The sequence below is a fragment of the Pseudophryne corroboree genome, chromosome 1 (genome assembly GCF_028390025.1).
Source record: "Pseudophryne corroboree isolate aPseCor3 chromosome 1, aPseCor3.hap2, whole genome shotgun sequence".
NCBI classification, from domain to species: domain Eukaryota; kingdom Metazoa; phylum Chordata; class Amphibia; order Anura; family Myobatrachidae; genus Pseudophryne; species Pseudophryne corroboree.
This window is the reverse complement of record NC_086444.1, coordinates 1,125,199,965-1,125,226,647: the sequence shown is the minus strand read 5'-3', so window position 1 is coordinate 1,125,226,647 and position 26,683 is coordinate 1,125,199,965. Positions and strand designations below refer to the sequence as shown.

The following is a 26,683-nucleotide window of genomic DNA, read 5'->3' as shown; positions in this document are numbered from 1 at the left end:
ATGGAGCCTAATTTAAGGCCCGCATCCACTCCATTTTGTAGAAAATGGAGAAAACGTCCAAGGTCAAACTTCTCCACTGGAGCTTTCTTGGACTCGCACCAGGAAATATATTTCCTCCAAATACGGTTATAGTGTTTCAACGTCACTCCCTTCCTAGCAAGGATAAGAGTGGGGATGACTTCATTGGAAATACCCTTACGGGCTAAAATCTGGCGTTGAACCGCCATGTCATTAAACGTAGCCGCTGTAAGTCTTGATAGACGAATGGCCCCTGCCGCAGCAGATCCTCGCGAAGAGGAAGAGGCCATGGATCTTCGACTAACAACTCTTGAAGATCCGGGAACCAAATTCTCCTTGGCCAGTCTGGAACTACAAGGAGCGCTGGAATCTGTGATTGTCTTAGGATTCTCAGAAACTTTGGAATGAGAGGAAGCGGAGGGAAAACGTACACCGATGGATACACCCAAGGTGACGTCAGTGCATCCACTGCCGCCTGAGGGTCCCTGGACCGGGAACAATACTATAGTAGTTTTTTGTTGTGGCGGGACGCCATCATGTCTATGTGGGGAACCCCCCATAGATTTGTTAGTAGGGAGAAGACCTCCTGATGGAGGCTCCACTCTCCTGGATGTAGATCATGTCTGCTGAGGAAGTCTGCTTCCCAGTTGTCCACTCCCGGAAGGAAAATTGCAGACAGAGCACTTACCCGAGTCTCTGCCCAGCGAAGAACCCTTGTGGCTTCTGCCATTGCTGTTCTGCTCTTTGTGCCGCCTTGGTGGTTTATGTACGCTACTGCTGTCACATTGTCCGATTGGATCAGGACAGGCCGGTTTCGAAGAAGATGCTCCGCTTGTAGAAGGCTGTTGTAAATGGCCCTCAACTCCAGCATGTTTATGTGAAGAAAAGTTTCCTGACTTGACCATCTTCCTTGGAAGGTCACCCCTTGTGTGACTGCTCCCCAACCTCGGAGACTTGCATCTGTGGTCACTAGGATCCAGTCTTGGATCCCAAATCTGCGTCCTTCTAAGAGGTGAGAGCTGTGTAGCCACCACAGGAGTGAGATTCTGTTGTTGGGGGATAGAACTATCCTCCGCTGCATATGAAGGTGGGATCCGGACCATTTGTCCAACAGGTCCCACTGAAACACTCTGGCATAGAACCTCCCAAATTGGAGGGCCTCGTATGCCGCCACCATCTTCCCCAGCAATTGAATGCATTGATGAATGGAGACAGTTGGTGGTTTCAGAATGAGTTTTACCAAACTCTGAATTTCGAGTGCTTTCTCCGGAGGGAGGAACACTCTCATCTGGACCGTGTCCAGAATCATACCCAAAAATGCCAACCGGGTTGTTGGAATTAAGTGTGATTTTGGCAGGTTCAAGAGCCAGCCGTGCTGTTGTAGAAGCGACAGAGACAGTGCAATGTCCTGTACCAGTTTTTCCTTGGACCTCGCCTTTATCAGGAGATCGTCCAAGTACGGGATAATTGTAACTCCTCTTTTTCTGAGGAGAACCATCATTTCTACCATGACTTGTGAAAATCCTCGGAGCCGTGGCCATGCCAAACGGCAACGTCTGAAATTGGTAATGAGTATCCTGGATTGCAAATCGGAGATAACTCTGATGAGGGGGATAAATGGGAACATGAAGCTATGCATCCTTTATGTCCAAAGACACCATGAATTCCCCCTCCTCCAGGCTGGAGATCACCTCTCGGAGAGACTCAATCTTGAATTTGAATTTCTTCAGGAAAAAATTAAGAGATTTTAGGTTGAGGATTGGTCGTACCGAGCCATCTGGCTTTGGCACTACAAATAGGCTTGAATAAAAACCTTCCCCTTGTTGCGCCCGGGGGACCGGGATCACAACTTGATTTTGACATAATTTTTGTATTGCTCCGCAGACTAGAACTCTGGAAGCGAAACTGGTATGGGTGATTTGAAAAAACGGCGAGGGGGAACGTCTTAGAATTCCAGTTTGTACCCTTGGGTCACAATTTGTAACACCCAAGGGTCCATGTCCGAGCGAACCCAAACCTGACTGAAAAGCCTTAGACGTGCCCCCACCGGTGCGGTCTCCTGTAAGGGAGACACGACGTCATGCGGTGGATTTGGTGGAAGCCGGGGAGGACTTCTGCTCTTGTGAACTCAAGGAGGCGGGAGTTCTCTTGCCCCTTCCTCTACCTCTGGTAGTGAGGAAGAAGTTACCTCGGCCTATTCTATATTTATTGGGCCGAAAGGACTGCATTTGAAAGTGCGGTTTCTTCTGTTGCGCAGGAGCATTAGGTAAATAAGTAGATTTACCCGCTGTGGCCGCTGATACTAAATCAGTAAGGCCGTCACCAAACAGTTCCCCACCCTTAAAGGGAAGGGACTCCATATTTTTCTTGGAATCAGCGTCAGCATTCCATTGATGAGTCCATAGCGCACGCCTAGCCGCAATTGACATAGCATTAGCCTTAGCCCCCAGGAGGCCAGCATCTCTTGCAGCCTCTTCCAAGTACGCAGCCGCGTCCCTGATATAACCAAGCGTCACTAGGATGCTATCCCTATCCAGAGTATCTAAAACCGCAGAGAAACTTTCAGCCCATTTTTCAATGGCGCTACTAATCCATGCTGACTCAATAAGCAGTCTAAGCTGTGTCCCCATGGTAGTAAAAATAGCTTTTAAAAGTAGCCTCCTGCTTACGATCAGCCGGCTCCTTAAGAGTCGTCGACTGAGCCGCAGGGAGCGCTACCTGTTTTGGCAAGCGTGCTAGGGCTTTGTCTACTGTGGGTGGTATTTCCCACTTATGTCTATCCTCTGTGGGAAAGGGGTATGGCACCTTGATCCTATTAGGAATGAGAAATTTCTTATCAGGTGTATTCCAAATGCCATCAAAAAGGTCATTTAGTTCAAAACAAGGAGGAAAAGAAACCGAGCGTCTCTTTTCTTTGTAAATAAGTACCTTTGTTTCTGGTGTAAAGGGGTCCTCGTCAATACGTAATATGTCTTTGACAGCCACAATCATATATTGAATACTCTTAGCAAATTTAGGATCTAATCTAGAATCAGCATAATCGGCACGGGTATCAGAGTCCGTGTCGGTATCTGTGTCATCTAATTGGTCAACACCACGTTTTAGTGACCCTTGTAATAAAGCGCCATCTACTGATCTCTTCCAAATCTGCAGTTGAGAGTCAGATTCAGTAAACTTTTGATTTAATAGAGTAACATTAGCATTTAAAGCAGTTAACCAATCAGCAGTCGGCGGTGCCGACAGGACCCCCAAAACATTTTGTGTCCCCAATAAATTATCCCCCTGAGAGGAAAATTCTGCCTCAGACATGTCTCCCTAACAGCACCTAAAAGAAAGCCTGTGACGGAACAAAAGGAAAGGAGCCAGCTCACACCCCAGCGCCAAAGTGCAGGTCTGAAAAACACCCTCAAGTGTCACAGAGCTGCAGCGCTATGATATGTATGTAAATAATCTGCCCCCCCTCGTTTTATAGCCCCTGGTACTTGCTGCTGTGAGGAAGGACCAGCGCTGCTGCTTGGAGGAGGAAATGGCGCCGAGTGAGCCTGGAGGAAGAAGCCCCGCCCCCAACATGGCGCGCTTCTTCCAGCTTATTTTTACATGTTTATCCTGGCGGGGGTTTGCGGGCAGTGCCAGGGCACTGTACAGATATGTCAACCTTTATTTATGAGGTATTTTTAGCTCCCCAGGGTGCCCCCCCACAGTGCCCTGCACCCAGCGGTGTGTACAGTCCGGGAGCCTGGCGCGCACTGAGCAAATCACTATGCGGTACCTCTATATGCCGTCTTTGTTGAAGAGAAGATGTCTTTTCCTCACATACTCACCTGTCTTCTGACTTCTGGCTTGAAGAGGGGGGACGGCAAGCTGTGGGAGCGAGCATCCAGGAGAGCCCGGCGTTCATCTCCCCTCAGGAGCTGAAGGCATCCTGTCAGCAGCAGCAGAGCCCTGAAACTCATTAGAAGTGGGTCTAGACTGCTCTCCCCTCTTTCCCACGAAGCAGGGAGTGTGTAGCCAGCAGATCTCCCCAAAATAAAAAACCTAACATTAAGTCTTTTCAGAGAAACTCTAAGAGCTCCCCCGAGTGCCTCCATCTCGCAGGGCACATTTTCTAAACGGAGTCTGGGGAGGGATATAGAGGGAGGAGCCAGGTCACGCCCCCTTTGAAAGTCTTAAAGTGCCCATGTCTCCTGCGGATCAGTCTATATCCCATGGTTCTTTTGGTGTCCCCAACATCCTCAAGGAAGTAATAGAAATCTGTGTAATTTTTTTTGGCGCCAAAAGCGTACACAAAGCGTACTGATATTTTGTATACTCTCCCACATATTGTTGCCATAGGTTCTTAGTCATTTTAGACCTGTGTGAAATCAGATACATTTGTTTGCTATATAGATAAAATTTTAAATAAGTGTATTAAGGGTGTAATTATAAAACACATAACGCAGTTCTGGCCTGATCGTTAAGGTTTATACAGAACAAGTGTGGGTGGTGTTAGTGAGCGATAATAGTTTGTATTGCTCACATTTATAGAGATTGTGTGGTTTGTTGAATTGTGGATGGTCATTTGTATACGTGGTACGGACAAAGTACAAGAGGGCGCACATGGCGCAGGGTCGCACACGTGGTGTAAAAGGCATGCACAGTCGCGTGTTTACACAAGGTTGCATAGGTTTGCGGACGCTAAGTACAAGTCACACGATAGTTGTTCAATTAAAGGCGAGATAATAATATACTTAAATACAGTAGCACATAACTATCCGATTTCAACAACAGATTACCTCAATATTTTGTTTAAACTGTAGTACCTCTGGGGTAAAGTAACCAACCTAAGGGAGTGGTATTTTCTGTACAGAAAAGAAAAACAAGGTGTATCTGAGTGAGTGAAAGCAGGAGTGAGTGGTGTTGAACCCTGGAAATTCGGGTCCCGTGGTGACACCAAATAAGTGGAGGCTTGGTGGCGTGAGGCGGCTGACTTACGTTAATGCAAATAGAGAAATACGCAAATCGTGAGGAGATTTGCAGAGGAGCGTGATATAGAATTGTGCATTGAGAAGTATAGAAATTGTGAATTGAAGTAAAGGTTTTGTGTTACGCTCCGGCTGACGAGCGCAGCTTGTGTATTCGACTCCAGTGGTCGTAGGGTGGATAAGTAACAAGTACCTATACGCTGTGCGATTGGATCGCATGTTTGTGGGTGCGATACGTGATGCAACTTGATACCCCCTTTGCGAGCTTTTGCGTAAACAAAGGTATCATTAGCGCCATGTAGAGCATACGCAAACGTGATTTGTGTATTGCATAAAGGGAAGTTTTCACTGGTCTCTCTCAGGAAAATCTTCAAACGGTGGATATTCACTGGAAAAGGTAAGTTACTCCAAAAACTTCCAGTGAATAGAAGCCAGTTAGGGCCTCACTGGGTACGCAGTGGTCACTACTGGAGTGAGTCATGGTACATCAGCGGAGAAGGAGCGAGTGAAAGCGTTAGGTGTCTTTCACCGTCTATTGTGTTGTGCATTTGGGGATTGCATTAACAAAGCAAAAAGTCCGCGATGGGATCCAATTGCACAAGCAGTGGGCGTTTGGTAGCCAGGGTTCAGGCTGGAGATTTGCGGCCCAGGGGGTCAGCGAGGTTTATTATGTGTGAGAAATATGGTTCACACACGGAGGCTTTTTGCAATGAATGGGTGTGTATGACTGCTGAAGATAGGGCATCATTCCCCATACAAATTGTTTAAATCTGTGGCAACAAAAGGGGGAGGTGCAAAAGGAACTGGCTCGCACAGCAGGTTCCAAACCTAGCGGGAAAGTGATTGCGAGCGCACCACCACCACCGTATGATGATGGGGAGAAATTGGCTACAAGCAACAGTACATTGGTAAAGGACAGGAAAGTGATTGATCAATGTGTTAACCCTAACCCTAACCCTTGCCAGTTGTATCCCATTTTACATTTCCCCAGGATTGTGAGGAGGAAGATGAGCCTAGCACGATATCGGCACTCTCTCTAGCAGACACCATACAGGACACTCAGGTGGGCACGGCCCAACCACCAAGAGTAGTAGCGATACCCCTCAGCAGAGGGGTGAGTGAGGTTGTGTCCACCAGTAAGTACGGTACCATACACTATGCAGAGACAATAGCTCCCAGCATTATAGAATCAAATCAAAATGATATAGTTGAACTAAATCCTGTCAGGGTGATTGCAGTCCCCAATGGGAATACTGACAGTCAGGGAGTAACTCCCATCAGGAACATTGCCATGCATTGTCCTTGGTCCCGAGCAGAGTTAAGGTCAATTATGTTGGAATTCCCCGATCCCTGAAAAGATCTAGTCGGATGCCAGAAATTCATTAAAGAATTAGGTAACGCCCATGAGCCCACAAATAAAGATTGGCGAACAGTGCTACGGGTGTGTTTACCCTCAAATATTGACATCACGAAATTCATAACGGATTGTAAGTTAGATGCAGAGGTACCTCTCACTGATGAATACAATCAGGATAATGTACGGTAAATCAACCTGCAATTAGGAGTGTATTTCCCTACTGTTGTTAAATGGAATAAAATCGCCATTAGACAAAAGGAAGGTGAAATGGCATCAGAGTATTTCCACAGAGCACTGCAGGAAATAGCTAGGTACACTGGGATCGAGGATATTAAGGATAATGCACACCACAGGGAGGTAGCTGTCTCCGTGTTGATGGACGGTTTAAAGGAGGCACTGAGGACAAGGGTGCAAACCTCTCTACCTAATTGGAGAGGTATCTCGTGGCTGCGTTGACAGAGTCCACTATCGAGCATGATCGTAACATCAGTAAACACAGGGAGTCGCAAGGGGATAAGCTGATGATGGTAAGTATACAGGCTCTTACAGCAGAACCACATCAGGCAAGACCCCAGACCCCTGATGGTAAGTCACGGTCAATGGTATGTTTCTATTGTAAGAAGGAAGGACATTTTGCAAGGGATTGTAGGAGCAAAGGGACACGTAACGTATACAGACCCCTAGACCTGAATACGAACCACAGTACAATTCACATAATTGGGATCAGGAGGTATCCACCCAGGAGAGACTGGCAGGCCTCTGAAAACTCACAGCTACCCCCTCACATATTATAGCTGCCAATGCGCTGCGGGAGGGTCCTACTACACAATAGGGGTTGGGCCACACCTGTAGTCTGCAGCCAGTGAAGATGATTTCTAGCCTTGGTAGTGAACCTGAGGTCATGGTTGATGTAGCTGGTGTACCATTACCTTTTCTTGTAGATACAGGGGCGGCCAGGTCAGTGTTGAATTCCACATCAGGTGTAAAAACCACGGGTAAAACGATTTCGGCAATGGGAGTAACAGGAACGATGCAACAATACCCTTTAAGTAGACCTGTAGAGATTATGATAGGGCCCTTGCAGACAAAACATTCTTTTCTGCTGGCTGCATCGGCTCCTACTAATCTACTTGGCAGAGATTTGTTGTGTAAAATGAGGTGTGTCATATACTGTACCCTGAGGGCATATTCTTAGATATACCTGAGAACCACGCACAGGAGGTGCAAGATATACTAGACACCCCTCAGAGGCTAATGTTGCACTCTACTGTTATAGACACGTTTCCATCGCAGATAGAGGAAATGATCTCACAAATACCGGGTTCCCTATGGACCAAAGATGGACAGGACACTGGATTGATGGCTAATGTAGCTCCAGTAGCAGTACAAGTAAAAGATGGAAGGATAGCTCCAAAAATCCCTCAGTATCCTCTGAAGCCAGAGATAGAATTAGGAGTGTACCCCATCATAGAGCGGCTGCTACAGCAGGGTATCCTAGTCAGGATGTCCAGCACTGCCAATAGTCCCATCTTCCCTGTGAAAAAGAGTGGGGGGAGGGGTTACAGGTTAGTGCAGGATCTAAGGGGGATAAACAAAATAGTTGAGAGCCAATTCCTTGTAGTGCCCAATCCAGCTGTCATCCTCATGCAGATTCCCTCTACAGCAAAATTCTTCACTGTCATTGATCTCTGTTCTGCTTTCTTTTCTGTCCCTCTTCACCCTGACAGCCAATACCTCTTTGCCTTCACGTACAGGGGAGTACATTACACCTGGACTCGTCTTCCCCAAGGTTTCATTGACAGCCCGAGTATTTTCTAACAGGCCTTGCATGACTGTTTGCAATCCTTTCAACCTGAGAGTGGATCAGTGCTAATACAATATGTTGATGACTTGTTGTTGTGTTCTGACTCAATCGAGTCGTCCTTGGCAGATCATAAACAGCTTCTGTTTCATCTTTCCCAGACAGGACACAAGGTTTCAAAGGATAAGCTGCAGTTATGCCAGACCAGGGTTAAATACTTGGGACACTGCTTGACACAAGGACTTAGGCACCTGACCGCTGATAGAATACAGGCAATTCGCGACATGACTCTGCCGCAAACTCAGCAACAGATCCACACTTTCCTCGGAATGTGTGGGTACTGTCGGAACTGGATTCCAGGGTTCTCCTGGCACTGCCTTTACAAGAAATGGTCCCTTCGAACAAATCGGAACGGTTCTCTCACACAGATGAGTCCGAACTGGCGTTTGAGATATTATCACTAGCACCTGCGTTGGGTATACCAGATTATGAGAAGCCCTTTGAATTGTACGGTACTGAAAGTGCTGGGTACGCGGCAGGAGTCTTAACACAGAGACATGGTGATGACAGCAGACCGGTAGCTTACTACAGTGCACAGTTGGACACTGTAGTGCGGTCTCTCCCCACTTGCTTGCGAAGTGTTGCAGCGATAGCTTTGCTGAAGAAAAAGCGAGGACGTAGTGTTAGGACACGACTTGACCATCCATACACCTCATGCAGTATCAGCCTTACTAAACTCAGCCCAAACCAGACATGTCTCATCTGCTCGGTTTACAAAGTGGGAATTATCACTGATGGCCCCGGTAAACATCACCATTAAGAGATGCAGCTCACTAAATCCTGCAACATACTTGCCAAGTGTGCCTGGTCATGCACAAAGGGTGGAGGATGAGAAAGATGGTGAAGGAGGATTTAGTGCAGATACTGATATGCATGATTGTATGGAATACCTGAACCAAACTTTCACTGCGAGACCTGACATCAGTGACAACCCACTGGAAGGAGTAGACTTTACTTTCTAAACGGATGGTAGTTGCCACAGACATACGGAATTGGGAGACCTGTGCACCGGATATGCAGTTGTAGATGACGAAAGTATCATAGAAGCCGAACTCCTTGGCCCACCACACTCAGCACAAGTCGCTGAGCTGGTCGCCCTCACCAGAGCATGTGAGTTGGCCAAAGGTAAGTCAGCTAATATATACACGGACTCTAGGTACGCCTTTGGAGTGGTGTATGATTTTGGGGCCCAGTGGTGCCTCAGAAATTTCATGACGGCAGCTGGCACACCTGTAGCGCATGCGTCCCACATCAAAAGGCTCCTGACAGCAATACAGAAACCAGACAGAGTGGGTGTTATCAAGTGTAAAGCACACACTTACAACCAAGACCCAATCTCACTTGGTAACAGCCGGGCAGACGAAGCTGCTAAATAAGCAGCAAGCACAACCATACAAACTAACATCACATCACTGATGACATTTGAAACAGTTAACATGCAACAGTTAATTGAAATGCAAAATTTGTGTTCCCTACAGGAAAAGGCAGTCTGGAAAGCGAAGGGATATGGTCAGGAGTCCTGACCATATCCATATGGACAGATGGATACGGTAAGCCAGTGGCCCCCAGAGCATATCTTCCAAGTCTAGCTGAGGCGTCACACGGTCTGACTCATCTGGGCAAGGTGGGTATGTGCAAGCTGGTTAAGAGCCTACTGGAGTGCGCCAGGATTCTCTTCTCGTGCAGGTAAGAAAGCAATGACATGTCTTACTTGCTTGAGGAAGAATATTGGTAAGGCAATACCAACGGAGCCATCCCATATCCCTCCTACAGATGGACCTTTTCAGGTAATACAAATTGACTTCATACAGTTACCACCCTGTAGGAATTTGAAATATGTGTTAGTATGTACTTATGTGTTTTTCCAACTGGGTAGAAGCATTCCCCGCTGCCACAAATACTGCTATGTTCACTGCAAAGAAAATGGTACAGGAATTTGTGTGCAGATATGGTATCCCTAGAATGATTGAAAGTGATAGGGGTACCCATTGTACAGGTGAAGTCTTTCAGGTCATGTGCAAACTGATGGGAATTAATAACAAGCTGCACACTCCGTACCGACCCCAGGCGAGTGCGAAGGTAGAGAGAATGAACAGCACTATTAAGAACAAGCTGAGCAAAGTGATGGCTGAGACTGGATTGTTGTGGCCAGAAGCTTTGCCACTAGTGTTGTACAGCATCAGAACCACTCCCAGGTCACCGCTTAACTTATCACCAATTTTTTTTTTGGTCGATAACCCCATGTAATGATAGACCCCCAGGATGATTTGAAATGCAATAACGAAATAACTGTGAAATATTTGGTTAGGATGAGTCGGCAGCTGAGAAATCAACAAAGAAATCTAAAGCTGGTGATTCCTGACCTAACGAACAGTAATTGTCATGACATTGAGCCTGGGGATTATGTGATGATTCAAAAAATGTTACGCTCAGGTTGCCTCATAGACAGGTGGGAAGGACCGTATCAAGTCTTGTTAACCAGCACGAGAGCACTAAAGGTCACCGAAAGAGAGACTTGGGTCCACTCATCCCACTGCAAGAAGGTCGCTGACCCGGAGAAAACTCGTGACAAAGAGCAAGGTGAAGAGAACCTCTTATCACTAGAGTGTTTGTTTCCGGGAAAGTTGAGAAGCAGGACTGTTGAAACGGCACCTGAGCGCGGAGAACAACAAGATCAAAGACGGTTGTCGTACCATTTTTTCTTTTTTCACCTCCCACTGCATACTTCTTCCCCCCCCCCCCCCCCTTACTTATTTCCCTTCTTTTCCCTAACTAAATGGATCTACCTAGAGTCTGCGTTTCGGGGTTTTCTGGTAATTCTGTTTTTGCTCAGGACAATCTGTTTTGGTGAGGGTCCTAGAGACGTTGAGCAAGGATCTGGAATGGGTTCTGATGGCTAGTACGGATTTGTAGGATCTCAGGAGCAGCAGATCACTCTAGTAAAGGCTGGTATCAGTAAGCGCTCTGGTAGTCATGGAGCTCGGAGGCAATGTGAGGGGTTATTGTCTGATGAATATTGTGTTTGTAGGAATTGCGAGAATGTAGTCGAAGATGGGTGCATCCAGAGATGTCAGTCCAATATTAATATCGACATGGGCCGACATCCGTTGAGTGATTACCACTCATTAGTGGGTAAGGTCTTAAACCAGACAGAATGTTGGGTGTGCTCACAGGTACCTCAAGGACAGAGTAAGTCAGGATTAGTGCCATACCCTTTAGCAATAGGTGAGGTATTCGAATTATGGGGTGGGAGACTGGTGGACAAGAAATTCAATATATCTAGGCCCCCTAGTTTGAAGCTCCACCAGTATCATGTAGATAGGTCACTATGTGTTTTAATATTTCCAATTTCTGAAAACCAGGAAATTGGGAAGGAATAACCAGACAATTACCTTTTCGCACAGAGCCGATAGGATACCTATCGACTCTGAACTTGTACGCAAGATAGCCAACAGTGGGAAGCAAAACCATGTGGGTTGGAAAGGTATCGCAGGGGTATTGTGCCAATGTCATCCAGCACGATACTTGTACTGAACTAATGAGAGAACTAGGGATTGGTTTCTTCACATGGAAGATTTACAATATGGTGGTGTTACATTTTGTCCACTATGTTCTCCCAGATGATGCCTATTTCATATGTGGGAGGAAAGCGTACAAGTGGCTTACTCCGCGCTCTGAGGGATTGTGTTATATTGGGAGAGTACTACCAGAGGTCATGACCAAAACCCACGACAAAATGAAAGACGTTCACGGCAACGCTCATACTCCTTATACTCATACCCATTATGAACACATTATCAAGAGACACCTCATAGATAGGACAGAGCACGCAGCCTCTGATTTGATCCACAAATCCACCGGGATTCAGTTCCTACTCGCATTAGATATCACCCGTACTGCCAGAGGAACTATAAATTATAGGTACATCCATGCGCTGGCGAACTTGATAGATAATATCACCGAGATGTATGACACCTTCAGGTATACGGGTAGGGAGTTACAAGCCTACAAAAAGAATTGATTCAGCACAGGATGGTCCTTAATTACGTTACAGCTTTGACAGGTGGGTACTGTGTTACCCTGGCAACTCAATATGACGTGAAGTGCTGTATGTATATTACGAATAGCACTGACGACCCCACGGAGATCATTGATCAAAAGATGAATGAGATCTTACAGTTGAAGTGGGAGTTCAGGAGGAAGCACAACCTTACCTTGACGGCTGTGGGTAATGAACTGACCGGCTGGGTCTCATGGTTGAACCCACGCAAATGGTTCTCAGGGTTAGGAGAGTGGGCACAGAATGTTATTATCAGTGTGGGATAGTTTCTCCTTTGTATCCTGGGAGTCATCATAATTATTGGTCTGATATTCAGGTGTGTTCGAATTATAACGCGGCGCAAGCATGGCACAAATTTGATGAGTCTAAGGAGTGAGGGCGTTGTCAGAGCAGCAGATTTGATTTATGACCCATCTATAGAAACAGTGTTATGATAAGGATTGCAAATGAATTTCATGGCCTGTTTCTTTCACCATTTTTCTCTGTCTACCCCTTTACCCAGAAACATCCAACCGGAAGAGACGTCAACCCTACCCAATGTTTATGTGAATGTATTTTTATATATGTGTCTTATCTTCATCTCTGCAACCCTCAGTTAATGGCTCACATAGTCGACAGGTGTCATACACATATAGTAGCATTTACATATGTTCCCCCTCCATGTATCATCAACTAAATGTGCTCCCCATTTGTTGGTATTAGAATCCGAAGAGGCGAGGGTCAAAAGCCCTTGCCCGAAAAGGAGCTCGGTAGAGTTTGTTTGCCCAAGTACAGACCCTTAATGCGGGATAAGATGGATTTAATGTATACTTTGCAATACCTTGAAGCTTACTTAGAAAACATACGGCACGATGATACATGCCCCTCAGACATTGATTCATACATACATGCTTTTACTATCCCACTAGGCTATACATTTCCCACCTACAACTCTCCCCCGATCATCCAAGCTTTGTATATAATGTATAGGTAATATTTTTAGTTTATTTGTTAAGAATGGCAGTTATTGATGCCTGCCAAAGGGTGGACTGTCGAAGTCGGAAAATATTACAGTACACACATCACAGACAAACACCACACAGATGGCCTCCGTGTGCATATTCGCAAGTTGCGTATGACCGCTCACGTGGTCCATGTGTATTAGCGGGTGGTATGAGTAATTACGGTAGCATTTGTACTCGCATGGAAAAAGCCACAAAGACATATCTCATATTTAATCCACATAGTGCAAAATGTACACATAGCCCACATGCACCACACCAGCAAGTTATACTTGTTTAAAAGGTAAAATAACAAAGGGATTCACCTTTACAGGATATGAGGGGACAGCATTAGGTTAAGAGGTGGTGTTTGGTATCCAACTGTAGTGTATTTTAAGGGCAACATTCTGGTAGCAGTTTGCAGAAGATAGCGCGCTCCTGCGCATAATTATGCACAGGAACAGGATATTAATATTATACTGTATTTACTGTACTCTGATATTCGGCGGAGACCCAGTGGAGACCAACTGCAAGTGCATCGGGACCAGGCATCGCCCACCTATTCAAACCAACCTATGACCCCTCCTGTACTGTAAATGACCAGCCCTTTGACCTATAGGTGAAGGGATTAGTTTCTATTGTATTGTGTTTTGACAAAATGTATAAAAGCCAAGTTGCCTAGCCAGTCATACAATCTCTCTCTGAAGGTCATCTTGCTTGACTGAGCACCGGGACCGTGTGGCGCTGGCAAAACAAAACGTATGTACCATTGATTGTAGCCTCTTTTCTCTTATTGTGATTGTATATCTGTTGTAACCCCCTTTTAGCAAATATATGTTGGTGGGTCGGATCCCAGCATTTTAAATACAATTGGTGTCGTGTCTCTTTCCTGCTAAGGTTAAAGTGTATTTCAACCACACGTGTAGCTGCATTGTGCTCACAGCATGTCGGTGTGTGTGTATGCACAGCGTGTACTTTGTACATCCGTTGAGGCGTGTGTACGCAAAGTGCGTACATGGTACAGGCCTTTGTACGCTAATTGAGTAAACAGTACGTAGGTTGAGGATTGCATACAGCGGCCGCAGCGGCTTGAATTTTAATGTATAAGGTATTGCTTTTTAGTCCTGTAAGTTAATCAACATTAACAGTGTCTTAACAACAAAAAAGGATATTATCTTGAATAAACTAATCATAGCCCAGATCTCAATCCGAATGAGCATCTGTGGCAGCATTTCAAAATTGTTGTCTACTAGCGATCACCATCCAACCTGATGGAGCTTGATACATTTTGAATGGGCTCAAATTATAACTGTCTAGATGTGAAAAACTGGTAGACACTTACTCATAAGACTCAGAGCTATATGTGCTACTAAAGGTATCATATTTGCTCATTACCATAAAACACAACCCTACAGTCACACATCGGGGTCCAAGTACCAGTTACAGTGTCTGGAGGTGTCATCTCATGGCCATCTGTCTTTCCTTACTGCATGTGGCATTGACTGTCATGCTTCCAGCGAACACTCCAGTGTTTCTCAGACATTCCCAGATTTGCTATATTACCGTTACCTCAGGTTATCCTTACACCCACCTCTGCTCAGTATCCACTTATCTCATATACTTGTAACAGGGACCTGCATGAGGAGAATCGTTGTCATGAAATCAAGCTTCATACACTCTAGCGCTAGCGGTCCCGATCCCAATAAACAAAACACCTACTAGAAATGTATCATGACAACAACAAAGAAAAGAAATTGTTTACAAAAAGTATTTCGGAGTTGAAGAAGTTTTCCCTCATCAGATTAAGGGGCACTAGGAACTCTCTCCATGGAAGCAAATGGTTTTAGCAATGTTCATCCTATGAACTGGGCAGTGGCAAACCAGTAATACAGGATTATTCTGACTCGTGGAATTGTCATGAGAGTGTATCCAGAGTTCCACGAGTTGCTAAGGTGTGTGTACGAGGAGAAGCCCGTTTCTGTCAGATCTTTTACACCTAGCATGTGGCTGGTGCAGGTGCCCATACTAATGATGTTGTTTGCGTTTGATGCTGTAAAATCAATGGGCGGCATTTTCTAATTGCACACGAGCGATCTCCACCATTAGCTTAACAGATACTGACATTAGCATAAAGTAGTAAAACAGGCTGCCGGCAACTACAACCACTTTGTGTGCAACTCAGAATAAGCCCCTACATTTTTTTTCTTCTTCCAGGATCACACAGGGATATAAATAAGGAGATATGTAACATGATGGGGTTGCATATTCAGTTACCTTCATCAACAACAGGAAAGAGTGCATAATTAATCCTCTATACATACCTATTCTACAACTTCCTCCCATTCCTGCCTCCAAGATTTTGCTCATACTCCTCCCTATCTCTGGAATTCTCTACCTCTCCCCATCAGACTCTCCACTACTCTCCAAAACTTCAAACAGGCTCTCAAGACCTACTTCTTCATCAATCCCAGACAACTCTCATCCTAAGCCTCTGTTACATGCTAACTTCTACCTTGCATGTGTCACCCATGTCTGTCTATCTTTGGAAAGAGGAGGCTTTTGGAATGTAAGACCTCACGAGCAGGGCCCTTATGTGCTTTTCCCTCTTGTAGACTATTTTCTACTCCATACTCCCTACAACGGCACCGAATCCTCGGTTTCTGCCACCATGATGATTATTACAGTGTCCTGTCCTGTGATGCAGCAATGTTTATAAACATTGTACTTGTAGTCAACCGAAAAAAGAAATGTTGACTATCAAAATGTCGACAGTCAGAATGTCGACGTGAAAAAGACACTGGCAAAATGTCAACCTGTAAAATATAGGCTGTCAAAATAGACACAGTTAAAATGTTGACAAGCAATATTTAGACACATTCAAAATGTGTACAGCCAAAATGAAGACAGACAGAATGCCAACAGTCAAAATGTCGACAGCTATAATATCAACAAAGATAATAGGATAAATAATAATGAATATCCATTATGGATAAATGTATAAAATAGTTCCCACAGAGGGAAGAGCAGTGTGCATGTGCAAACACTGATCCTGTAAAATAAGACACACTGGGGGGAATTGAATTAAACACGCTATTGAATAGTGCTGGGAATAAGTGCCCAGAGCTATTCAATTAGCTGTGGATTTCTGCTCACACCGTCCTGAAGTGCAAGCAGAATTCCAAGAAAACTAGCACCATGATGTGAGTTGCTGACTTACTGCTGGCACTCTCAGCATCACATCCAGCACTTAATTCGAAGAGTACCATTTACCACAACTAAATGGCATTCCTTAGGAGTGGTAACCTGCATCTCCTGATTTAAATGCTGGGCATAACGTGACTAATTACATAGCTCCGGGCACTCATCCACTCAATCCATATTCAGTTTAATTGAATTCCCCTCATTGTTTGATGGGCCTTCAGTAACTGTCCCATCAAAATATGTGTCACGCTAGCTGCTGTGTAATCACACACACCAGCATGCATGGCCACAGCTTTGCTCTTATCACATGCAAGTGAGGCAGGGCATGCTGGCATATGTAGTGCCACACCAGCTAGACTGTGACAGCTTGAAAGAGCACTGCACAGATTATAATATGTCACTCATTCAGTCAGATTTCCCAATATAAAAATCATTTTCACTCACCTGCTAGGGAACCTTGCACTAACTGCCTGCCTTTTACGTGCCACACCATACATCAATTGCCATGACCACTGTGCTAATCCCTTTAACAAAAGTGCCAATCCTTGTAAAGGTAGCGTGAATCCCAATTATGGTAGTGCTAATCACCATTATAGCAGCATTAATCCCCATTGTGGTGGTGCTAATCTTCATAATGGTAATACTAATCTCCATATAGGTAGTTCTAATCCCAGTCATGGTAGTACTAATAACCTTCAAAATTAAGATAAATAAATAACAAGCAAAACACCTTCCCATAGTTTGACTGTTGGTTAAAGTATATGCAGTTACCTATGATTCCAATACGGACATTATGAGGGTAATTCAATTGTTTTCCCCAGTGGCTACCACTAAGGGGCACAAAACAGAGCAATTCAATTGTTGCTACATTCAGGCGCCCATTAGCCACAGGAAAGACATTTTTCTCGCTACTTCCTGGGGAGGTGAAACGTGCGAAAAGGCCGTGGTTTGGGAGTCCTAACCAGGACTTTAGATGGGATTAGCTGCTAAACCCCATCTTTTTGGGTGCATAAAAAGTAATGGGTGCCTGATCAGGGCAACAATTGATTTGCTGTGATGGTGATAGGTGCCCAAAAAAACATTTGAATCACCTCCTATAAATGTTAATATTTTGATATGTCTATATTTTGAAATGGTCAAAATGTCAATATGCAAAATACGGTAATAGACATGCCTATATTTTTAACTGTCTATATGTTGAGATGTCTATATTTTACGTATGTATAAAGTTTAAACGTAGACATTTTGACCTTGCCTAAATTCTGACCATGCCTATATTTTGTTGATATTTTGTCCATGTCGACACTGCAACCTGTCTATTGTATTTCTAAATGATGTCCATGTCCAAATTATGTATCTGACAACATTTGACTGGATACATATAGTCCATGTCGACATTCTGGTTGTCTAATTATTGTACCTGTCGATATTATGGTGTCTATGTTTTGAATGTCTAATTTTGACTATCTAAGTAAAATACCGCATCCATGCACTGGCAAAATGTCAAATGATATCACCATACTCAATGTTCCACTAAGTGTAAGCAATTTAAAAAAAATTCTATACAATAGCAGATAGTTGTATTTATCCTCTGCGTGGGAATCCAATGTTTGCTATTGCAGGCCATATATAGGCGAATTCTGCAGTACTACTTTACTTCGGTCCCACACTTTGGTGGCCAAATAGGACGGGTCAGGACTTTAACATCCGGCTGGATCATCGCTGAGGCCACAACGTAGGAAAGGGAAAAGGTAATAATGGCAGACTCTGTAAATGCATTTAAAAACGGATTGGACAAATATCTAACTGGAAATAGTATCCAGGGCTATAGCATTTAACATACTGACATTAATATCTGGGAGTGGTAAGAATCATAGTTATAAATTGGTACTAAACCATTACTTCAGCAGGTGCTTTATAATATAAACAGCTTAACACAGAATACAGGTTGAACCAGATAGGCATTTTGCCTCTTTTCAATTTTACTAACTAAGTAACTATGTAACTATATCCAGGCATACTGAATATTATGGGACCATATGTGTGTCAATACTGGAATACTAACGGATATTGCTGCCAATATAACTGTGTATAGCCAGCATTATACTCAGTATTAAAACACCTATTCCATATTCCCCAGAGGACGCCAGCATTTTACATCCAGGCACAAATGAAATACAAAGTGCACATGCACCTATAAGTCATAGGATGTTTCTAGAATCTGCATACCACATGTATGTATGGGGATCATTAGGATATCTCGCCTTGTGGAATCCCGGCGCTCGAAATACCGACGCCGGGATCCGGAACATAGAAAGACTGACAGGGGTGAGTTAAAGGTGTTCTACCTTCTCCCCACCCCCATAACCCTCCCTGCCCGCTGACTACCCTATCCTCCCCCCTTTGTGCTTAACCCTAAACAACCCCCGGAGGTGCCTAAACCTAACCCCCCATTCCTGCAGCCTAAACCTATCCCTCCCACCCCTTAGCCTAACGCTAACCCTAACCTCCCCTCCGTGCAGCCTAACCCTAGCCCCCTGGGATGCAGCCTAAGACTAACCCCCCCCCCCCGGTGCCTACTACTGCTGTGGTGCAGTTTCTACTCGTTCGGGATCCCGATTGTCGGGATTCCGGTGCCAGGATCTTGCTCCCTTTCTGGATGCAGGTGTCGGCATTCAGACTGATGTCGGGATTCTGACTGTGGGGTTCCCGACAGCTGGGATCCTGACTGCATCCGTATGTATGTATGTATGTATGTATGTATGTATGTATGTATGTATGTATGTATGTATGTATGTAGTTTTTAAATGACTTTAATATTTACCATATATATTTCAAAGTTTCAATAAAAGAAAAAAAGAAAAACACATATGGTAATCATAATAACATTATTTATATAGCGCTTTTCTCCAGCAGTACTCAGAGTCGCTTTACAATCATCAAAAACTTAGCACGGAGGTTTAGTATTACAGCAAGAGAAAAATAAACCAAAAAACAATAAACATATCGTACATAATGAACTTAGGGTGTAATTCAGATCTGATCACTGCTGTGCGTTTTCGCGATCAGATCTGAATTACCCCCTTAATGCAGGGTTGGTGCAACCATTTTGGGTAACAAATTCCACAGGATACATAACCCTGCCATGAAAGGTACCAGGTGAGTCAGCCATATTTTTCTGGTGCTTTATCTCCATTGACTTTATCTACATCCAAGGCTTAGTAAATAGACCCCATATACATATATGGGTGAGTACAATACACACTGAATAGATAGTTCCACGTGTTCTGGTAACATAACTTCTGGTAACTTAATTATCACCCCTTTCCTACATGTTTCTGGCATGATCCGTCAGACTCAGGATTTTTTTGTGGACACTGCAACTGAGAATATAGATGTAGCTGTATGAGATTTAGCAAAGTACTTTAATGGTGTTGCTACAGGTGCAAACTCTAGGAACAAACCCAGACAGAAGAAGACTGGAAACTGATTTTGAACCAGATGACAGACTGGGACCGGATGATGGACTGAGGTTCTAGTTGGGACTGACTAACCTATATTCTGGGCCAGGAAAGCTATGCAGGATTCTGGGCTGTCAATGGCTAAGCAGGATACCGGGCTGGGACCGGCTACACAGGATACCCGTCTGGGATTGATTACATAGGATACCGGGCTGGGACTGGCTAATGCTGGAAGTAATGATGCTGCAAAGCAGATCAGAGCAGGAAGCTTTATTACTCAGGCTGGGACTGTAACTAGAGTTCACTGGCATGGACCAGTAGTGCGACAGAGTAAGCTGGCTGGAACTTGCACATGAAACAGATAGATCACTTGTTTGCAGGAATCTGAGAAGTTAACTGCATACTGAGAGTTAGGAGATCTTCAGGAAGTGAAGGGTGCACTATTCCAAAGGTAGAATGCAGCTGGTAATTAATAGATATGGCTGAACTCTGAACTAGTTGAAATCAGCAGGCAAGATCCAAGGTTATAATACTATCCAAGGTTATAATACTTAAAATCTCAATGTGGTTAATCCGGGGGTAACAAGAGTTATAGTAGCCAACTAGTCATAAAACATTATTTAGCAAGTATGTAGAATCATCACAACTTAAAACAGGTTGAACACGATGGGCAATTTGCCTCTATTCAACCTCAAATACTATGTTACTATGTAAGATACACTGGAGTTGGTTAGATGAAGCTCTCAGGTGGAAGCACAACCCAGAGAGGGATTCACAGCAAAACTAAGGTGGCAGACATATAAACAAGGCTGTTTAATTCAGAAGCTGATTCCAGTAGAGCTGTTACTTGAGAGCACTGGAGAGACTTGTAATTAGCGTAGTGCAACTGGAAACAATACTGGCTTGAGAGACAAACGTAACAGGTAATATCTGTAGCTTGTATTACTGAAGCTTTAGCTCAATAGATGCTCTGGGAACACAGGAGACAACAGTTGCTTTGAAGGCTTTAGAAGCACTGATGCTAGCAGAAAGGGAACCCAGCAGTACTGGGGCATAGGGATATCACTAGGAATTGCATACTTGCTGCTAAACAGGACCCACAATTCAGCAATGTGATTTATTGCTCTGGCAATGAGTTAATGAACAGGAAATGTTTACATAGGGAGCTGCAGGTCACAGATTGGCTGACAGAGTCATCTGAGGCAAGGATCACTCTGACTGGAGGAGATGCAGTCAGCTAGCAAGATCCAACATGGTGACACCCATGCATCAGCTTCACAACACATGTACAACAAGAAAACCTGACCTACTGGACACATAATGAAATTCCAGAGTGTGGCAGTTTTGGCCAAGTGTCATTGATTCATGGTCAGGATGAAGCCATACCTGGATGAACCATCACCGGATTGGTCCTTGGACAAACCTGACTGCCTCATTCACATGCCACAAATTACTACAGAGGGTTGGTGTACATTGGCTATATAGACCATTGATTACAGCAGATTATATGTTATATATCTAGCATTATTCACATTTGTCCACAATATTTTCAGTTTCTTCACTATTTGAGGGAGAGACAGAAAGACAGAAGTATTGTCACTCCAGTAAATATGCAACAAACAACATTTTTTAATGCATCTACTAAATAAACTGAATAATTGAAAATTTACCAAAGTACCATTATTTTTAAATCCTCTATCAATTAGTCTCCACACACTAAGGGGCATACTTATTACAATCCACATCTCAGATGCAGATGGGATGGGATAAATTCACACAAATGTGCATTACAATATTTGAATATATTGCAAGAATGTTTGAAAAATTGCATGCAGGGAATGAGCTTGCAAAAAGATTGTGCCTGTACATGCACCACTGGCTACAACCTCCTCCCCACTAAGCAAACACTTACCTCGGGTGCTTCAGTGATCTCCTTTGTAATCTGGTCAACTAAATGTTGTGCCCCTGCTCTGTGACCCCGGTTATATGATCGGTTCTGTAAACTGAGTAGCCACTTGGGAATTTCACAGCATCACAATTCACAGGCATAACATGAGCTGACCGGGGTCACAGAGAGAAGGAGCCAGACACCAACCACTGGGTGAAACAGCATACAGGTACGTTTTTAAAAAAATTAATAGTAAGTGGTTTAAATTGGACTCGGTAGGGAAAGATGAGCAGGTGTAGTGCCTGGAGGAGGGGACAAGCGCTTGGAGACTGGATGAGGATCCTAGCAACAGCATTAAGAATGGATTGGTTTAGAGAGGCGGTAATCTTGAAGACCAGATAAAAGTTGAAGAAGCCAAGTTGAGAGCTGACCAGTCAGTGGATTACAGTCTTTGTTGCCTGCATGGTGAGATATTGTTTGATGCTGGAGATATTATAAAAGTGGAATTTAAACAATGGGAGAGCACATGAATGTGGGGTTTGAAAGAGAAGGTGGAGTAAAGAATAACTCCTACATGGTGGAACTCTATAACATGATAGTAATGTCATCAATGGTTACAAGGGAGGTAAGGGGCCAATAAACTCAATCTTAGAAATGTTACGTTTAAGAAAGCACCGTGATATTCAGAAGGAAATAGCAGAGAGAAAGATGGAGACACGAGTGAGAAGAGATGGGGAGAGGGCAGTGGTAAAGAGGTAGGTCTGAGCAGTATCAGCATCGAGATAATATTGTAGACCAATAGTACACCAAGGGAGAAAGTATATAAGAAGGAAAGAAGGGTGCTAATAACAGAGTCTTAAGGTACAGTATGCCAACAGGTAGTGGGGAAGAGGTGAAGTGATGAAAAGAGACAGAGAAAAATTGGTCATAGAGACAGGACAACAATGAGAGAGCAGTGTGACACAGACCAGAGGAGTAAAGCATTTTCAGGAGAGAGTGGTTCATGCTGTCAAAGGCAGCTGGGAGGCCAAAGGGGGATGAGAAACAAGTAATGGCACATAGATTTGGCAGCAAGACAGTTATTACCAACTTAAATAATTATCAGTTCTGAATCAATTATGAGTAACTCACTGTCAGTTAAGGGCGGGGAAAGTGTTGCTATTAAGCATAATTGCGCTGTAGCATAATGCATGTTTTAGCTGAGTGCATTAGGCTTCAGGTAAATAGCAGATACTTAAAATTACCTAAACCATGAAAAACACGGGTGTAGTACGGGTGACCGGCGGTCTCCTGACCGCCGGTCACCTTACCGACGCCGGGATCCCGGCAGCATACCGACGCCGGGATCCCGGCGGGGAAGGGCGAGTGCAGCAAGCCCCTTGCAAGCTCGCTGCGCTCGCCACGCTGCGGGCTCGGTGGCGACCTGCGGTCGCCACGGGTTCTATTCCCACTCTATGGGTGTCGTGGACACCCACGAGTGGAAATAGTCCCTGTTGGTCGGCATGCCGACCATCGGGATAGTGAGCCGTCGGGCTCACGGAGGAGGTCATGTGACTGTCGGTCAGCCGACCGGCGGTCACATGACTACCACCCGAGAAACACTTATTACTGTGTGGTTTAAGGCTTAGTACATAGACACTTTAGGGGTTATGGAAATGTAGTATAATCCCAATTTGGCACTATGTGTTTCCCAAATAGAAAATATTTATTGTAAGATAAAAAAAAAATCAATAAAACTGGTCAAACAATAGCAAATACATAAATAAAGAAGATAATAATACAGTATAAAAACAAATAGTGCACAAATGGGTTTTCCAGAAAATATGGCATTGGTTTTCCTGATTATAGTAGCAATAGTTTCAATTATAGTAATGTGTATGTTCAAAATTCATGCAGCTCAAAGAATCCAGAATAAGTCACTGACTGCCGACGTGTTTCAAGCCTTTATTTTCACTTGCCTTGAAAAAGAGCCATAGATGGCTTGAAACGCGTTGGTAACAGAGTGACTACATCAGGACCTATGGAGAGACTGTCTTGTTTTTGCCTTGGAGCCCAGCAGTGTGCATCTGGATAGCACGCTGCATTTTTACCACCAGTTGCCCATACTCACTGACTGGGTAAGATTACTCCGATCCACCTGAACTATTTAACTTATACTGGATTCTTTGAGCTGCATAAATTTTGACCAGTTTTATTGATATTTTTTATTATTACAATACATATTTTCTGTTTGAAAAACACTGGATTCCGATTAGGATTATACTACACTTTCCATATTGCATTGCTAAAGCTTGGTCTCAGGGAGACTATCCATAAGCAGCACCTAATGGTCCAGGTTTAAGTATATCCATGGCTCAGCACAAAAGGTTAAATAAAAAATGACTGAGGTTCTGATTATGGGGGACATTTACTAAACAGTGATAAGAGCGGAGAAGTGAGCCAGTAGAGAAGTTGCCCATGGCAACTAATCAGCACTGAAGTAACATCTATTATTTGCATATAATAAAATTATACAGAGCAGCTCATTGGTTGATGGGGCAACTTCTCCACTGGCTCACTTCTCCGCTCTTATCACTGCTTAGTAAATGACCCCCTAAGTCACCTGTTGCCAAGCATAGATATACTTTAGACCTGGACCATTAGGGTCCCTTGAGTACCACATTGTGGAACCTAGGTTTTGGAATAGGTTCCAAGAATATGGAACTGGTGTGATTTTGGCAGGTTTGCCACTGAATTTAAAGAGGCATTCAGTTATAAGGCAAAACCAGCCTTATAAACCATGTCCATATTACATTTTTAGCAGACTTTCCAGACTCACACTTTCCATAATCTGGCAAAATGATATGACCCCTATAGGGATATATGCAGTATTTACTATGTTGCCATTTGACAAAGCCTCTGATTATTGGTGACTTTGACCATACCTGCCAACATGACCCTCTCCAGGAGGGACAAAATGCTCTGCCTGTGGACTTCTCTCTTAATTTGTGATTGATTGATTGTATTGAACAGGTTAATGGATAAGAGAGGTGTTTCAGCAGAGGTGATAGCAATCATAAATTGAGGGAAGTCCAGGAGCAGAGCATTCTGTCCCTCCTGGAGAGGGTTATGTGGGGAGGTATGCTTTGACCATTCCTGTAGTCTAATAATGGTAATGCAAGTATTGATTCCTATATTGCCATTTCAGAACTAACGGAGATGGCTGGTGGCTATGACAAACTACAGCATAGTAAATCTGCCCCATACAGTAGAGAATGTATGACTGTCACACAAAGTGGAGTGTGAATGGTTATTTTAAATAACCATATCCACATAGCATGCCAATTGTACCAAATGCAAACTACACACATTTAAACACAGCAGACTGTGGTAGTATATCTCTCAGTATGAGCAGCCCAGCAAAACGCCTTATCTCACCCACTGATCTCCCTGCTGACGCCCTTCGCCCAGGTGAACGACAGGTGGCGCTCTGACTTCCACATCCTGAGATCTCTCGCTATATCTCGCGCTGCTACGCCGGCCACGCCTCCTGTGTAGAATTCTACTGGAGACCTCGGGCTGCTCGGCCAATCGGCGCGCCGGACGCAGCAGAGCCTGTGACGTGAGCAGACGGCAGCCCGGGCCAGCAGCAGCAGCAGCGCGCCTCTTCTTCTTCCCCGGAGCCGGGGGGCGATGTGCGTTAGGCGGGCCGCTCTGGCTGCAGGGATCGTGGTGGGCATTTAGAACAAGGACAGTGAGGAGAAGCGGCCGTGTCTGCTGCACGCTGCGAGGTGAGTACTGGATGACAAGGGAGCCGCATGCGGCGATGGACGGCTGGGCAGGGAGGGAGCGTGGCGTGTGCTGGGTTAATAGCAGCCGTGTGCTGGGGGCGGGGTAGCTGGCTTGGGATCTAGGTGCACGTAGAGGGGGAGCTGGCTCAGCCCAGCAGTAACACCACAGTACGTGTTATTGATTGCATGCAACTGCACTGTATGACTCTGCATTGTGCAACAGCCACATGGGGGTATTTAACCATTGCATTGCTGCTGCAAGTGCTGTAACTTTCTGCTGTATGTGCATTGGAGATATAGCTATCTAGAGTTTAGTATTTAGAGATCTCTATTTATGTGTTTTGCTTGTCTGCTGTAGGGTTGCAATTATTCTCCTTTAATGTACATGTTTGTTTTTGTAAAAGTAGTTTACAAACAAATAAAAAGAAGTTGCACCAATCAGCTATTCCAACATTATGCTCAAATGCTTTGATCATGACTCATCACTGAGTCCTATCTTATTTATTTATAGAAGTAAAGATCAGTTTTAAATCCAGCAGAACCTGATTTTGGAATATCATTTTGTAAAATCAGGTTGCCTGCTACAGTGTGTATGACTTTTTTTTTATATGAAAATAGTTTATTTTTTTTTTTTTAATGTGACACGTTTGTCATTTAAAAGGATTGGTTTGCAGTACAATATTTTTTTTAGACTTTGTTTTAATTAGCCACACAAATCATGGTCAGATCACATGCAATCGTGCTGCCCCACTGTGTCTTCCAGTTTATGATGAGGACACAGATGTGCATAATACACTATTTAAAAATATGTATTTTTAAACTATATTTAAATAAACAAATTTAAATAATAAAACAAATATATTGTTTTGAAGGGAAATTGTCAGTTACTGTAAGTGGTTAATACAATGACATTTTCATTTAAGAGCTTCCAGCAGCTCTGCACGTCAGCTGGTCTCAGATCTCGGCCTACCGGAATTGGCAAACATATACGTGGTGTAATTTGGAATCTAGAGACATTCTCACAAATTTCACTGGGGTGGAGTAAATGCAGATTGTGTATCTATTTGTTACACCAACAAGATGTAGGAAAATTCAGGCAAATCATAAATGTTGTAATCTTCCCACT

General features: G+C 44.1%; 1 protein-coding gene and 1 long non-coding RNA gene across 3 annotated transcripts in view; one reads left to right on the top strand and one right to left on the bottom strand.

Annotated features, from left to right (window-relative positions):
- The window catches only part of LOC134927937 (uncharacterized), a 39,046-nt gene extending 13,761 nt beyond the window's left edge, over positions 1-25,285 (bottom strand). For both annotated transcript variants that reach the window (XR_010177789.1, XR_010177781.1), the window contains exon 1: positions 25,205-25,285. This is a non-coding gene — a long non-coding RNA (uncharacterized LOC134927937). The remainder of the gene's footprint in view (positions 1-25,204) is intronic.
- Positions 25,286-25,468: 183 nt separating this feature from the next.
- The window catches only part of ZNF518B (zinc finger protein 518B), a 45,988-nt gene continuing 44,773 nt past the window's right edge, over positions 25,469-26,683 (top strand). The window contains exon 1 of the mRNA XM_063923013.1: positions 25,469-25,557. The gene's annotated coding sequence lies outside the window, so the exon portion shown is untranslated. The remainder of the gene's footprint in view (positions 25,558-26,683) is intronic.